Source organism: Oncorhynchus nerka, linkage group LG4, assembly GCF_034236695.1.
Source record: "Oncorhynchus nerka isolate Pitt River linkage group LG4, Oner_Uvic_2.0, whole genome shotgun sequence".
In the NCBI taxonomy this organism is placed as follows: domain Eukaryota; kingdom Metazoa; phylum Chordata; class Actinopteri; order Salmoniformes; family Salmonidae; genus Oncorhynchus; species Oncorhynchus nerka.
The window spans coordinates 62,541,825-62,556,574 of record NC_088399.1 but is presented as its reverse complement, the minus strand read 5'-3'; the positions used below and the strand labels follow the sequence as shown (position 1 = coordinate 62,556,574).

Genomic DNA, 14,750 nt, shown 5'->3' with positions numbered 1-14,750 from the left:
GCCAGTTTCATCATAGCGCTTGATGGTTTTTGCAACTGCACTTGAAGAAACTTGAAAAGTTCTTGAAATGTTCCGGATAGACTGACCTTCATGTCTTAAAGTAATGATGGACTGCCGTTTCTCTTTGCTTATTTAAGGTGTTCTTGCCATAATATGGACTTGGTCTTTTACAAAATAGGGCTATCTTCTGTATACCCCCCTACCTTGTCACAACACACCTGATTGGCTCAAACGCATTAAGAAGGAAAGAAATTCCACAAATTAATTTAAGAATACAAACCTGTTAATTGAAATGCATTCCAGGTGACTGCGTCATGAAGCCGGTTGAGAGAATGCCAAGAGTGTGCAAAGCTGTCATCAAGGCAAATATAAAATATATTTTGATTTGTTTAACACTCTTTTTTTTTTTTTTTTTACTACACGATTCCATATGTGTTATTTTGTCGTTTTGATGTCTTCACTATTATTCTACAATGTAAAAAAAATAAAGAAAAACCCTTGAATGAGTAGGTGTGTCCAAACCTTTGACTGATACTGTTTATTTGAAGTGTTAATTTTTATTTTTATCAAATGAAATGACATTTATGGTGAAACATTTTGAATGACCTAGTCTGCAGAACTATTAGGCTACTCCTATTCTTACAGTAAGCTATTTTACATTCATCAGCCTTACATTTTCTGAAGCTCCTGATTTGGTGCTTTATTTCAATTGTGCGGGAATAGACAACCTAGATGGCGGAATTTTCCGCCGTCTGATATCAATGTACGATTATCTAAAGCGCTGTTTTGTTCTTGTGGGGTTTTCGTTGAAATCGGGCTTGTTTTAGTACGCAGGTGCATGCAATCTCAAGTTAATTTGGTCTTAAGAATACTAGCGATTTAATAAAACAGGGCTCCAAAGAAGTTCTGAGTCTTTGTTGCAATAGTTTTTGGGGGAATTGGTTATCCTCCCTGATTGTCTAGCTTTGGTTAGTTCTCAAACGTGATATTAATACAAAATATATAGGTCCGTTTATCTTTTTTTTAAATTTTGTTTTATTTTACACCGTTTGTATCGGGTTTTAGTCGTTTTTAGAGATGGAATTCTCAGTAGGTGGAAACGGCGCCACTGGCCGCCCCCCACAACCCGTTATTGTTGAGGAGCGGCATACTTTATTTTGCAGCACATGTTGTGTTCTTCTGTCGGGCGTGCAATGATGTCCGAATAGGAAAAACAGTGTTCGTTGTTTACTACTTTGTTGTAATATTGCAGACTTACTGTTTCACCATTAAGGAGTCCAGCTCTTAAGTTTTAACACAGGTTTTTCCATCCCGAAAATAATAATTATACCTTTTTGATATATATATATTTTTATTTTATTTTGGCGGGCCAGAAAAAACAGAGTAATCCCTGTAAAGTGAATGATTATAGAGAGAAAGCAAGTGATTTGATGTAAATATAGATAGTGATTGATATATACGTGTAGTGATTTGGTCTGAGTGGTTGATCTGTTTTGTTCCTTAGCTCCGGGAGCGCTGCAGTTTGCCTTCCTGCTGTCGACGAGAGCTGGAGGTCTGGGTATCAACCTGGCCACCGCCGACACCGTCATCATCTACGACTCCGACTGGAACCCCCACAACGACATCCAGGTAACACACTTGGAACCATCACACACCGGCCCAATCTCAAATCAAGCCCAATGATCTTCGAGAATTTGATTAGTAGAAGTACTATGGTGGACCTTCCACCTAGCCTGTCAGAGGGCAAGGTGGAGCTATATTGCTTACACCCGTCGAATCCAAGTGCTTATGGATCAGTTTATGATTGGGACATTCACCATCTCCTTGTTCTCTATTATATCAACTTTAATTAAGGTGGTTGCAAGGATGAAAGGGTCATACTGTTTGTCTCTGTCTTCCTCATCTCAGGCGTTCAGCAGAGCTCACCGTATCGGACAGAACAAGAAGGTGATGATCTACCGCTTCGTCACAAAGGCCTCTGTGGAGGAGAGGATCACTCAGGTAAAGAGGCTGTCCCCTCTCCTGCAACATCACAATGACCTCTTCACGACGCAACACAGCCACCTGTATCATAGAATTGCTAACTTGTTGTTGGATCCGATGAATGTCGTGTGTGGAAGCGAGCCTCGTCTGTCATCAGCGTGACTCATTACATTTCCTTGGCTCATACGGGCAGGAAGAAAGTCGACGCAGACATTGAAACGTCCCACGTTCCCTCCCTCTCCAGGTAGCCAAGAAGAAGATGATGTTGACCCACCTGGTGGTGCGTCCTGGTCTGGGCTCCAAGACGGGCTCCATGTCCAAACAGGAGCTGGACGACATCCTCAAGTTCGGCACGGAGGAGCTGTTCAAGGACGAGCTTGGAAAGGGGGACAAAGAAGGTATTAAAAAAAAGAACCGGCTCCTGCTGTTGTAAACATGGATGGAGTGGATAGTTGTTCATCTGTCAAATCACTTCTCAGTTGTCTTGAAAGGGAGCAATGAAACGTTGTCTTATTGTATATTTTTTATTTTATTTTTTTACCTGCCCACAGCAGGTTACTGGAAGCGTGTTGCAGGTGAACAGAAAACAAGCAAATGCCAGCAGATACGAACAGTCAAATAAGATGATAGTTTGTTGGTTATTACTTATTCGTGCTTATTAGGTGAAATTATCAACATTTTGGGTAAACCGATGTGACGATGTCTAGAACAGATTTAGTTCAAGGTAAGGTAATGACAATGTTTATAACACGTTCATCATAACGTTCTGATAATGTTTGGACCATGTTCTGAAAATGTTTAATGTCCCTCAGGTGAGAACAAGGAGGAGGACAGCCAGGTGATCCATTACGATGACATGGCGGTGGACAGGCTGCTGGACAGGAACCAGGAGTCCGAAACCCCGGAGGAAACGGAGATCGGGAGCATGAACGAGTACCTCGGCTCCTTCAAGGTGGCCCAGTACGTGGTCAAGGACGAGGAGGAGGCGGTAAGTTGTGTTTGGGGGGGGGTCGGTCAAAAAACGTCATTTAGCGGACACTTTGACCCAGAGTGACGTTTTACATTTTTAGAAGGTTGACTCCCAAGTGGCCTTGCTGTAGCCCAGACGTTGTGAGTGTGTGAGTGTGTGTGTGTGTGTGTGTGTGTAACTGACGTGTCTCATTTGACACCTGCACACTTGATCAATGACTCTCCTTTTGCCCCCCTCTCTCTCCTCCCTCTCTCTCTCCTCCCTCCCCTATCTCCTTTCCCTCCCCTCTCTCGCTCTCTCTCCTTTCCCTCCCCTCTCTCTCTCTCCCTTCCCTCCCTCCCTCTCTCTTGCCCCCTCCCCTCAGGAGGAGGAAGTGCAGAGGGAGATCATCAAGCAGGAGGAGAGTGTCGACCCAGACTACTGGGAGAAGCTGCTCAGGCACCACTATGAGCAGCAGCAGGAGGACCTGGCCCGCAACCTGGGCAAGGGCAAGCGCATCCGCAAGCAGGTCAACTACAACGACGGCTCCCAGGAGGACCGAGGTAGTAGACGGGGTAACAACAACAAGCGCCAGCGCCATTACTTACTTACGTGTGTGTGTGTGTGTGTGAGAGAAAGAGTGGTGGGTGTGAGTTTCACTGGTGAAGTCTTAGTAACTGAGTGGTGTCAGGTGTTTGCGTTGGTTTGATTACTCCTCACCTCCTGCATGAGGTACGCCTCTCCAGTTGTGGTGGCAATTCGAATTTTCCTCCCATTTGCCTCGCCTCTTCAGAAAGCCTCTGTGTCAGTTCTCAGAAAGCCTGGTAAATCTTCCGACACATGCTCGTGATCTTCTATTCCCAGCAACAATCCAAGCTATTCAGAATGACATTTAACGTGAGTGGGGTATCTGTTCCAAGTCCTAGTTAGTTTTCTGTTGGAATGGCAGCTTTCCTTGTTGACTTTTGATGCCTGAATACAATGCATTGCAATGGGTGTGACCTGCACTACCCACAATGCACTGCACGGCCACCATGATCTCAGGCCCCTCACCGAGAGGATGAAAATGGCCCTCTTTAATCCTAGAACCCTACGAGATTTGAAGAATGAGTTGGCGTGTGTGACTGAATTGTGGTTGTTTGTGTTTTGTACCCCTTCCCTGTTTTGAGTCGGGGAAACAGTACCTCAGTATCTCTTCTCGGCTCCTAACTGTACACATACTAACTTAAACAATGTCCCACATGTGGTTTGAGTCAGCTACTCACACTCGGGCACTGCTTGTGGGCAAGTTGACACATCACCCCCATATCTGTGATGTTAGTTTCCTTCTAGCGCTCTGTGCTTGGTCTGATAGTCAACCTTTTACTCAAAGTCCACTTCCTTGTAGAATCTTCTTTCTCCCCCTTAAATGTTCATCTTTTAATAAGTTCAAAGACGTTTCTGGACAGTGTACTGAAATTGCGCCCCGTGTCTTCTGTCTCCAAGCAGATTGGCAGGATGACCAATCGGACAACAACTCGGACTACTCTGTGGCCTCCGAGGAGGGTGACGAGGACTTTGATGAGCGGGCAGAAGGTAAGCGAAAGTGTGTGTGGACAGATGGCGTCTCTGTCGGTGGTGTTTACAAGAGTGGGTGGGTGTGTGTGTTTTGTGTGTGTGGTTTGTGAAGCTTAAGAGAATAACTTTTTGTGTTTTCCTTTTTCTGGCGGTGCAGCCAACTCTCGCAGACCCAACAGGAAAGGCATGCGGGGCGACCGGGACAAGCCACTGCCCCCCCTGCTGGCCAGAGTGGGAGGCAACATTGAGGTCAGCTCTCAATGTCCATCGATCACTGCACTCTGAACCACTGCTCTGTGTGATCCTGAAATGTGTTTGCAATTTAGCTTATCTACAGATGGGCCGACCCAGCACTTCTCTTGGCATTCAATTGGCTTGTATAGAAATAGAGGTCAGGGGTCAATATGTGGACTACCTGTTAACTCCACGCTAACCCTGCCTCTCTGGTGTTCAGGTGTTGGGCTTCAACGTTCGCCAGAGGAAGGCCTTCCTGAATGCAGTGATGCGTTATGGGATGCCTCCTCAGGACGCCTTCACCACCCAGTGGCTGGTCAGAGACCTGCGCGGGAAATCTGAGAAAGAGTTCAAGTGAGTAACTAACATGTTATAGTGTAAATCCACAATAGTAATGCTGTGATATTGGTTGAATTTGTCCTCTATATTTTGTTTTACATCGTATCCTCTCTCTCTCGCAGGGCGTACGTCTCCCTCTTCATGAGGCACCTGTGCGAGCCCGGCGCCGACGGAGCCGAGACCTTCGCCGACGGCGTCCCCCGCGAAGGGTTGTCGCGGCAACACGTACTCACCCGCATCGGTGTGATGTCGCTGATCCGCAAGAAGGTAGAGCCCCGCTCCTGGTTTGGGATAGTTGGGAGGAATTCAACTCAGCTGCCGTACGCTGAAGTGAGAGTGTAGCGTGTCCCTGACCGTGTTTCCCACCAGGTCCAGGAGTTCGAGCACGTCAACGGCCAGTGGTCCATGCCCTGGATGATGGAGCTGGAGGAGAGTAAAAAGGCTGCGGCCGCTGCAGCTGGAGCCCGCCCCGACTCCCCAGGGAAGACCCCCTCCACGGGCACGCCTGCAGACACGCAGCCCAACACGCCCGCCACAGGTACAGCCCGCTACGTACGCCCTCTTCCACAACCCTCTCCCCGGTCCTTGCTCTTCCTGCGTTTCCTACGGCTAATCCGTCTTTCCCTACTGTAGTGACCTATGGTCTGTAACCCAAAATCTCTGCAAGTGCGTCCCGCCCCGCGTCTTTGCAGAGTGGAGGCCCTCTCCTGCGATGATGCTTTTAACCCCTGTTCCCCTCTGTGTGCTCGCCCTCCCCAGCCCCCAAAACTCCCTCCACTGGCACACCCGCAGACACGCAACCCAACACGCCTGCCCCAGGTAAACCAACTCTGTCCCCTCCCTCCCCCTGTCTTCCTCACACCCTCTCACTGTTCCAGGACTCTTGACATGCAGGGCCAAACCACTGACTCAAGCGCTGCTGCTGCTATGCTGGTTTTAGTGAAAAAAGTGGCGCTTGCTTGGGTGTGTAAAACGTGTAACTGTCAATCAGTGCTTGGAGATGTGGAAGGTGGATTAAGAGCTGATGTCCTGTCGGTTTAGCAGACGATCCTTCGAAGATGGAGGACGCCGTGAAGGATGGCGAGAAGAGGAGAAGAAAGATGGCGAGGTGGAGAAGGAGGAGTCCAGAAAGACTGAAGACCCAGAGGTAAAGAATGATACACTTGATCCACATTGGTCAATAGACTAGAATAAGCCAATGGCTGACCAAAGCCAACCAATCTATCATACTTGTGCATGGGGTATTGATACCACAGTAAATATCATTGTTGTGAAGTTTGAGATGGAGCTCCTTGTCCAGGATGGTTCGTTTTTAGTAAGTTTTAAAACGTCTGTGCTGTTCTCTGTGCTTTCTGGTTCGACGAAATGTTCCTCTCTTTCAGGTAAATGCGATCCCCGATAACGAGGAGAAGACTCCTTCCCCTGAACCGAAAGAGAAAGATGAAGGAGAGCCCATGGAAACAGACAAGCCTACCAACGGAGAGGCGGAAAAGGAGAAGGATGGCGAGACTGCAGAGGAGACTGCTCCGGGAGGAGAGGAGACCAAGTCTCCAGCAGCAGAGGCCAAGATGGACGTGTCCGAGGTCAAATCGGAAGACTCCGAGGCCAAAGGTGATGGCGTAATAGAATATGGTTCAGCTCAATTTTTCCACAGTGCCATTTCTATTGCATTCTATTAGACACTCGTTTTGGTGTTTGCTAATGTCCCCCCCCCCTTTTCTCTCCATCCCTCTGGATTTGCAGCAGAAGAGAAAGAGAAGACTGAGAAGATGGATACCACTCCTGCCTCAGAGGAAAAGAAAGGTAGCTCCTCTCGCCATCATTCTCATTTTGCACTCGTCAATCCACAAACTGCAGTAAGGACATACTGTTGGTCCCGTGCCTTGTGCCGGTCCACGTTTCTGCTTCACTCCGTTCTCTCACTTGCCCCATTTTCAACCTCGTTCTGTCTGCAGAGCAAAAGGAGGAGAAGGATAGCGCGAAGGCGGAGGAGCTGGCCAAGCTGCAGAACGGGGATAGTGTGAAGGAGGGAGCGGCGGCCGGAGTCAGTGAGGAGAAGAAGAAAGCCAAGACGAGATTCATGTTCAACATCGCCGACGGAGGATTCACAGGTAAGAGAACTGGAGTGTCAAGAGGGAAAGCATACCACAAAACACACACGCATGCACAGATCTCCGCACGTTCTCAACTGATTTTTGGTTGGTTTCATACATGGTTAAGCACTACTCTTGGACTAAATAGCATTGTCAATGGTCTCAATTGTTACTTCAGGGAATCACTCTTTCTCCCCCTCCTACAGAGCTGCACTCCTTGTGGCAGAACGAGGAGAGGGCCGCCACCGTCACCAAGAAGACCAACGAGATCTGGCACCGTCGCCATGACTACTGGCTTCTGGCTGGCATCATACAGTATCCTTTTATACCACTGTTGACAAACTATGCTGCCCACCGTGGCTCTTTGCAAACAAACATCAGTGGTTTACGGTCACATTTTTCTCTTCAAAATGTAACCAGTGCAACGCTCATTGGAAAATTGCCTCCACGGTGGAGTGCCTGTAAGCAGGAAAAAGTACAGTCTCAACAGATCTAATACATATGGCCAGCTTCAAGTATTGGTTAATGGTCACATACATTAGGCCAATATTGGGTCATACTGCAAACAGTGGGGCCAGTCTGTTTTTGTTTTTTCCCTTGACTCTGGCGCCCCCTAGACACGGCTACGCGCGTTGGCAGGACATCCAGAACGACGTGAAGTTCGCCATCCTCAACGAGCCCTTCAAGGCTGAAATGAACCGAGGCAACTTCCTGGAGATAAAAAACAAGTTTCTGGCCAGGAGGTTCAAGGTATAAAGGCCTTTATTAACCCTATATTAGCCATGGACATTTATAAGCCACCTCTTCTTATACACACCCCCCCCCCCCCCCCTCCCAGGCCTGTTTGTCAGCAGTTCTCATTTTCACTCGTATCGCGTAAAGTTTTGTTGTGCTCCATGTAGACGCTGCTCATTTTGTATTGCTCTATTCTCATCCACCCCTCTGCTTCCCCATCTCCTCTCGTCCCTCCTCCCCCTAGCTGCTGGAGCAGGCCCTGGTGATCGAGGAGCAGCTGCGCCGGGCGGCCTACCTCAACATGTCGGAGGACCCTTCCCACCCCTCCATGGCCCTCAACACGCGCTTCAGCGAGGTGGAGTGTCTGGCCGAGTCCCACCAACACCTCAGCAAGGAGTCCATGTCGGGGAACAAGCCCGCCAACGCCGTCCTGCACAAAGGTAAGCTAGCCAGCTGGAACTCGCCTAGTACGCCCGGTTCGAGTTCATTAGGTCACGCTGTCGAAAAAATTTTTGGCAACGGAAAATTCAAATGGATCCTATGGTACCTCCCCATTTTTAACTTTGTGTCTGACCGTTTTGTGCCTACTGAACGTGACCCTGTGCAAAGGAATAGGAAGGATAGTGTCTGCTGACAAACAGACCGTAATACATTTATCAACCTAACATAAAGTACCTTGAGGCTTAGTTGAAGATTTGTAAAGATAATAATAATAGGTGTATTTTATACAGCGCTTTTCATTCCAAGTAAGAAAGGAAGTAACTTAACAGGAGGGAGCATAATGGTAGAGCCAGGCAGGGAGGTAGAGATATCATTCATCGGGCACCTCGTCTTCCATAGTCACAGTTCCTCCTCCGTAGATAGGCTGGATCGTCCATTACTGAGATGTGGCACCCACCTGGATGACGCTTTGGCGACTGTAAAAGCACCAGTAAGACCACCACACCTCAGCAGTGGTCCAGAAAAGCCCCCTACAGAGCGAGCTTCTGCATCTCCGCACACCGCTGTCCACTTGCCTCTAAGAACTGGGGCATGAGGCAAAAAGCTAATGCTGTTGATCTGGTGTTGCTGAGTCATTCAAATCATACTACAAGCTAGCTAGTTAGCCAAGCCAAATATAAACTAACTTACCATAATCAGTCCTGCATTTCTGAGGGTCACCACCAGATATTACAGTTCATCTATAAACATTCTATAAACCTCTACAGTCCTGATCGGCACAGCAGAAGATGATGTGTCCAAGCTTGAAACCACGGCCCTTTATGTGTGTATATATACAGTACCAGTCAAAAGTTTGGACACACCTACTCATTCAAGGGTTTTTCTGAATTTTTCTATTTAGAATAATAGTGAAGACATCAAACTACAAAATGGCACACATGGAATCATGTTGTAACCAAAAATGTGTTAAACAAATCTAAATATATTTAGATTCTTCAAAGTAGCCACCCTTTGCCTTAATGACCACTTTGCACACTCTTGGCATTCTCTCAACCAACTTCACCTGGAATGTTTTTCCAGCAGTCTTGAAGGAGTTCCCATATGCTGAGCACTTGTTGGCTGCTTTTCCAACACTCTGCGGTCCAACTCATCCCAAATCATCACATTTGGGTTGGTCATGGGATTGTGGAGGCCAGGTCATCTGATGCAGCACTCCGTCACTCTCCTTCTTGGTAAAATAGCTCTTACACAGCCTGGAGGTGTGTTGGATCATTGTCCTGTTGAAAAACAAATGATGGTCCCACTTAAGCGCAAACCAGATGGGATGGCGTATCGCTGCAGAATGCTGTGGTAGCCATGCTGGTTAAGTGTGCCTTGAATTCTAAATAAATCATTGACAGTGTCACCAGCAAAGCACCCCTACACCATCACACCTCCTCCGTGCTTCACGGTGGGAACCACACATGCAGAGATCATCCGTTCATCTACTCTGTGTCTCACAAAGACAAGGCGGTTGGAACCAAAAATCTAACATTTGGAGTCATCAGACCAAAGGACAGATTTCCACTGGTCTAATTTCCATTGCTTGTGTTTTGGGGCCCAAGCAAGTCTCTCATTATTATTGGTGTCATTTAGTAGTGGTTTCTTTGCAGCAATTTGACCATAAAGGCCTGATTCACTCAGTCTCTGAACAGTTGATGTTGAGATGTGTCAAATGAACTCTGAAGCATTTATTTGGGCTGCAATTTCTGAGGCTGGTAACTCTCATGAACTTATCCTCTGCGGCAGAGGTAACTCTGGGTCTTCCTTTCCTGTGGCGGTCCTCATGAGAGCCAGTTTCATCCTAGCGCTTGATGGTTTTTGTGACTGCACTTGGAAGAAACTTTCAAAGTCCTTAATGTTCCGGATTGACTGACCGTCTTGTCTTAAAGTAGTGATGGACTGTCGTTTCTCTTTGCTTGTTTGAGCTGTTCTTGCCATAATATGAACTTGGTATTTTACCAAATAGGGTTATCTTCTGTATACCATCCCTACCTTGTTACAACACAACTGATTGGCTCAAATGCATTAAGAAGGAAAGAAATTCCACAAATGTACTTTTAAAAAGGCACACCTGTTAATTGAAATGCATTCCAGGTGACAACCTCATGAAGCTGGTTGAGAGAATGCCAAGTGTGCAAAACTCAGTTGGCTACTTTAAGGAATCTATAATACACTGCTCAAAAAAATAAAGGGAACACTAAAATAACACGTCCTAGATCTGAATGAATGAAATATTCTTATTAAATACTTTTTTCTTTACATAGTTGAATGTGCTGACAACAAAATCACACAAAAATTATCAATGGAAATCAAATGTATCAACCCATGGAGGTCTGGATTTGGAGTCGCACTCAAAATTAAAGTGGAAAACCACACTACAGGCTGATCAAACTTTGAGATGTCCTTAATTAACAAGTCAAAATGAGGCCCAGTAGTGTGTGTGGCCTCCACGTGCCTGTATGACCTCCCTACAACGCCTGGGCATGCTCCTGATGAGGTGGGGGATGGTCTCCTGAGGGATCTCCTCCCAGGCCTGGACTAAAGCATCCGCCAACTTCTGGACAGTCTGTGATGCAACGTGGCGTTGGTGGATGGAGCGAGACATGATGTCCCAGATGTGCTCAATTGGATTCAGGTCTGGGGAACGGGCGGGCCTGTCCATAGCATTAATGCCTTCCTCTTGCAGGAACTGCTGACACACTCCAGCCACATGAGGTCTAGCATTGTCTTGCATTAGGAGGAACCCAGGGCCAACCGCACCAGCACATGGTCTCACAAGGGGTCTGAGGATCTCATCTCGGTACCTAATGGCAGTCAGGCTACCTCTGGCGAGCACATGGAGGGCTGTGCAGCCCCCCAAAGAAATGCCACCCCACACCATGACTGACCCACCGCTAAACCGGTCATGCTGGAGGATGTTGCAGGCAGCAGAACATTCTCCACGGTATCTCCAGACTCTGTCACATGTGCTCAGTGTGAACCTGCTTTCATCTGTGAAGAGCACAGGGCGCCAGTGGCGAATTTGCCAATCTTGGTGTTCTCTGGCAAATGCCAAACGTCCTGCACGGTGTTGGGCTGTAAGCACAACCCCCACCTGTGGACGTCGGGCCCTCGTACCACACTCATGGAGTCTGTTTCTGACCGTTTGAGCAGACACATGCACATTTGTGGCCTGCTGGAGGTCATTTGCAGGGCTCTGGCAGTGCTCCTCCTTGCACAAAGGCGGAGGTAGCGGTCCTGCTGCTGGGTTGTTACCCTCCTACGGCCTCCTCCACGTCTCCTGATGTACCGGCCTGTCTCCTGGTAGTGCCTCCATGCTCTGGACACTACGCTGACAGACACAGCGAAACTTCTTGCCACAGCTCGCATTGATGTGCCATCCTGGATGAGCTGCACTACCTGAGCCACTTGTGTGGGTTGTAGACTCCGTCTCATGCTACCACTAGAGTGAAAGCACCGCCAGCTTCAAAAGTGACCAAAACATCAGCCAGGAAGCATAGGAACTGAGAAGTGGTCTGTGGTCACCACCTGCAGAACCACTCCTTTATTGGGGGTGTCTTGCTAATTGCCTATAATTTCCACCTGTTGTCTATTCAATTTGCACAACAGCCATGTGAAATTTATTGTCAATCAGTGTTGCTTCCTAAGTGGACAGTTTGATTTCACAGAAGTATGATTGACTTGGAGTTACATTGTGTTGTTTAAGTGTTCCCTTTATTTTTTTGAGCAGTGTATATTTTGATTTAACACTTTTTTTTGGTTACTACAGGATTCCCGCATGTGTTATTTCCAAATGTTTACGTCTTCATTCAGTATGCAGATTTTTTTTTTTAAATAAAGAAAAACCCTAATGAGTAGGTGTCAACTTTTGACTGGTACTATATATGTATGTGTGCATTCATAAAGTAATCAGACCCCTTGACTTGTTCCACATTTTTGTTATGTTACTGCCTTATTCTAAAATGTAGTAAATAGAACCCCCCTCATTCTACACACAATACCATCTAATCACACAGCAACAGCATTTTTGCAAATGTATAAAAAGTTTAAAAATGTCACATTTACATAAGTATTCAGACCCTTTACTCAGTACTTTGTTGAAGTACCTTTGGCAGACTCGAGTCTTGGGTATGATGCTACAAGCTTGGCACATCTGTTTTTGGGGAGATTCTCACTTCTCTGCAGATCCTCTCTCAAGCTCTGTCAGGTTGGATGGGGAGCTTCGCTGCACAGCTATTTTCAGGTCTCTCCAGTGATCAAGTCCGGGCTCTGGCTGGGCCACTCAAGGACATTTAGAGACTTGTCCCGAAGCCACTCCTGCATGGTCTTGGCTGTGTGCTAATTGTCGCTGTGTGCTTAGTGTCACCCCAGTCTGAGGTCCTGAGCGCTCTGTACTTTGCTCTGTTCATTTTTCCCTCTATCCTGACTAGTCTCCCAGTCCCTGCCGCTGAAAAATATCCCCACAGCATGATGCTGCCACCACCATGCTTCACCGTAGGGATGGTGCCAGGTTTCTTCCAGATGTGACCCTTGGCATTCAGGCCAAAGAGTTCAATCTTGGTTTCATCAGACCAGAGAATCTGGTTTCTCATTGCCTGAGAGCCTTTAGGTGCCTTTTGTCAAACTCCAAGCGGGCTGTCATGTGCCTTTTACTGAGGAGTGGCTTCCGTCTGGCCAGTCTACCATAAAGGCCTGATTGGTGGAGTGCTGCACAGATGGTTGTCCTTCTGGAAGATTCTCCAATTTCCACAGAGGAACTCTAGAGCCATGTCAGAGTGACTGTTGGGTTCTTTGTCACCTCCCTGACCAAGGCCCTTCTCCCCCGATTGCTCAGTTTGACCTGGCAGCCAGCTCTAGGAAGAGTAGAGTCTTGGTCGTTCCAAACTTCTTACATTTAAGAATGATGGCGGACACTGTTCTTGGGGACCTTCAATTCTCCATACATTTTTTTTTTGTTGGTACCCTTCCCCAGATCTGTGCCTCGACACAATCCTGTCGCGAATCTCTACGGACAATTCCTTCGACCTCATGGCTTGGTTTTTAATCTGACATGCACTGTCACCTGTGGGACCTTAAATGGATAGGTGTTGCCTTTCCAAATCATGTCCAGTCAATTGAATTTACCACAGGTGGACTCCAAGTTGTAGAAGCGTCAAGGATGATCAATGGAAACAGGTTGCACCTGAGCTCAATTTCGAGGCTCATAGCAAAGGGTCTGAATAATTAAATGTAAATGTATTTCTGCTTTGTTTTTCTTTTTTCATATAAATACATTTGCAGCAATTTCTAAACCTGTCTTTTGCTTTGTCATTATGGGATATTGTGTATAGATTGATGAGGAACATTAATCACTTTTAGAACAAGGCTGTAATGTAAGAGCATTTGGAGAATACTTTCTGAATACACTGTATATACACTGTATATAGGCATATGTATGTTGGCAAGCACTTCCAGGTTCTCATTCTCTCTTTCCCCTCTCAGTGCTGAAACAGCTGGAGGAGCTGCTCAGTGACATGAAAGCAGACGTGACCCGTCTCCCGGCAACCATCGCCCGGATACCCCCGGTCGCAGTGAGACTCCAGATGTCCGAGAGGAACATCCTCAGCCGCCTGGCCAGCAGAGGCCCCGAACCACAGCCTCAACAACCGCAGGTAAGCGCCCACCCCAGTGAGGGATGTGTGAAGGTTTTGTGCACAAGTCTTGTCACGTTTTGTAATGTTCTTGTTGCGTTCTTTCTCCTACAGCTGTCGCAACAGTAGCCTGGCTTAGCCCCCTTGAACCTCACCACCTCTACATTCCTGATCGGCACAGCAGACGATGATGCGCCCAAGCTTGAAACCACGGCCCTTTATATAATATGGACTTGCAGCGTTCCTACAGGCTGACTCCTGGACACTGTGGAAATAATAGCTATTTTAATTTTTCCTTTTGTTTTGACTTTATTAATATTATTGATATAATGTTATTATGATGGTTTTTTTGGGACCTAAATAAAAATGTAATAAAGGTTTTTGTTTGTTTTTTTTATCGTGTGATTTTGTGTGTGTGGTGGGGGGGGGTGATTCAATGGTGTATAAGCAAGTCTAGTGAAAATATACAGAACAGGGTGAGTAAAATGGTCAGTGGGGTATTCTCTCATTTATGTCTGGAAGTAGCTGGCCAAAGTTAGCTTGCGTCTGCTAAATGACGTAAATGTAAATGTGCTTGACTGCCTTGAGGTCAAGAACGCTCCGATCAACCCTGCTCCTTGGCCAGAGCGTCCAGCGTGCGCTCTAAAAGCTATGATTTTATGAAGGCTTACAAAGGCCCAGAGTGCACTCTGGCACTTCAGAGTGAATATATGAATGCTCATTAAGTAGATTTTGGTTTCAAAACTA

General features: G+C 46.9%; 1 pseudogene; it reads left to right on the top strand.

The window, feature by feature from the left end:
- Nucleotides 1-14,383, top strand: part of LOC115128358 (chromodomain-helicase-DNA-binding protein 4-like) — a 31,854-nt pseudogene extending 17,471 nt beyond the window's left edge.
- The last annotated feature ends 367 nt before the right edge of the window (nt 14,384-14,750 follow it).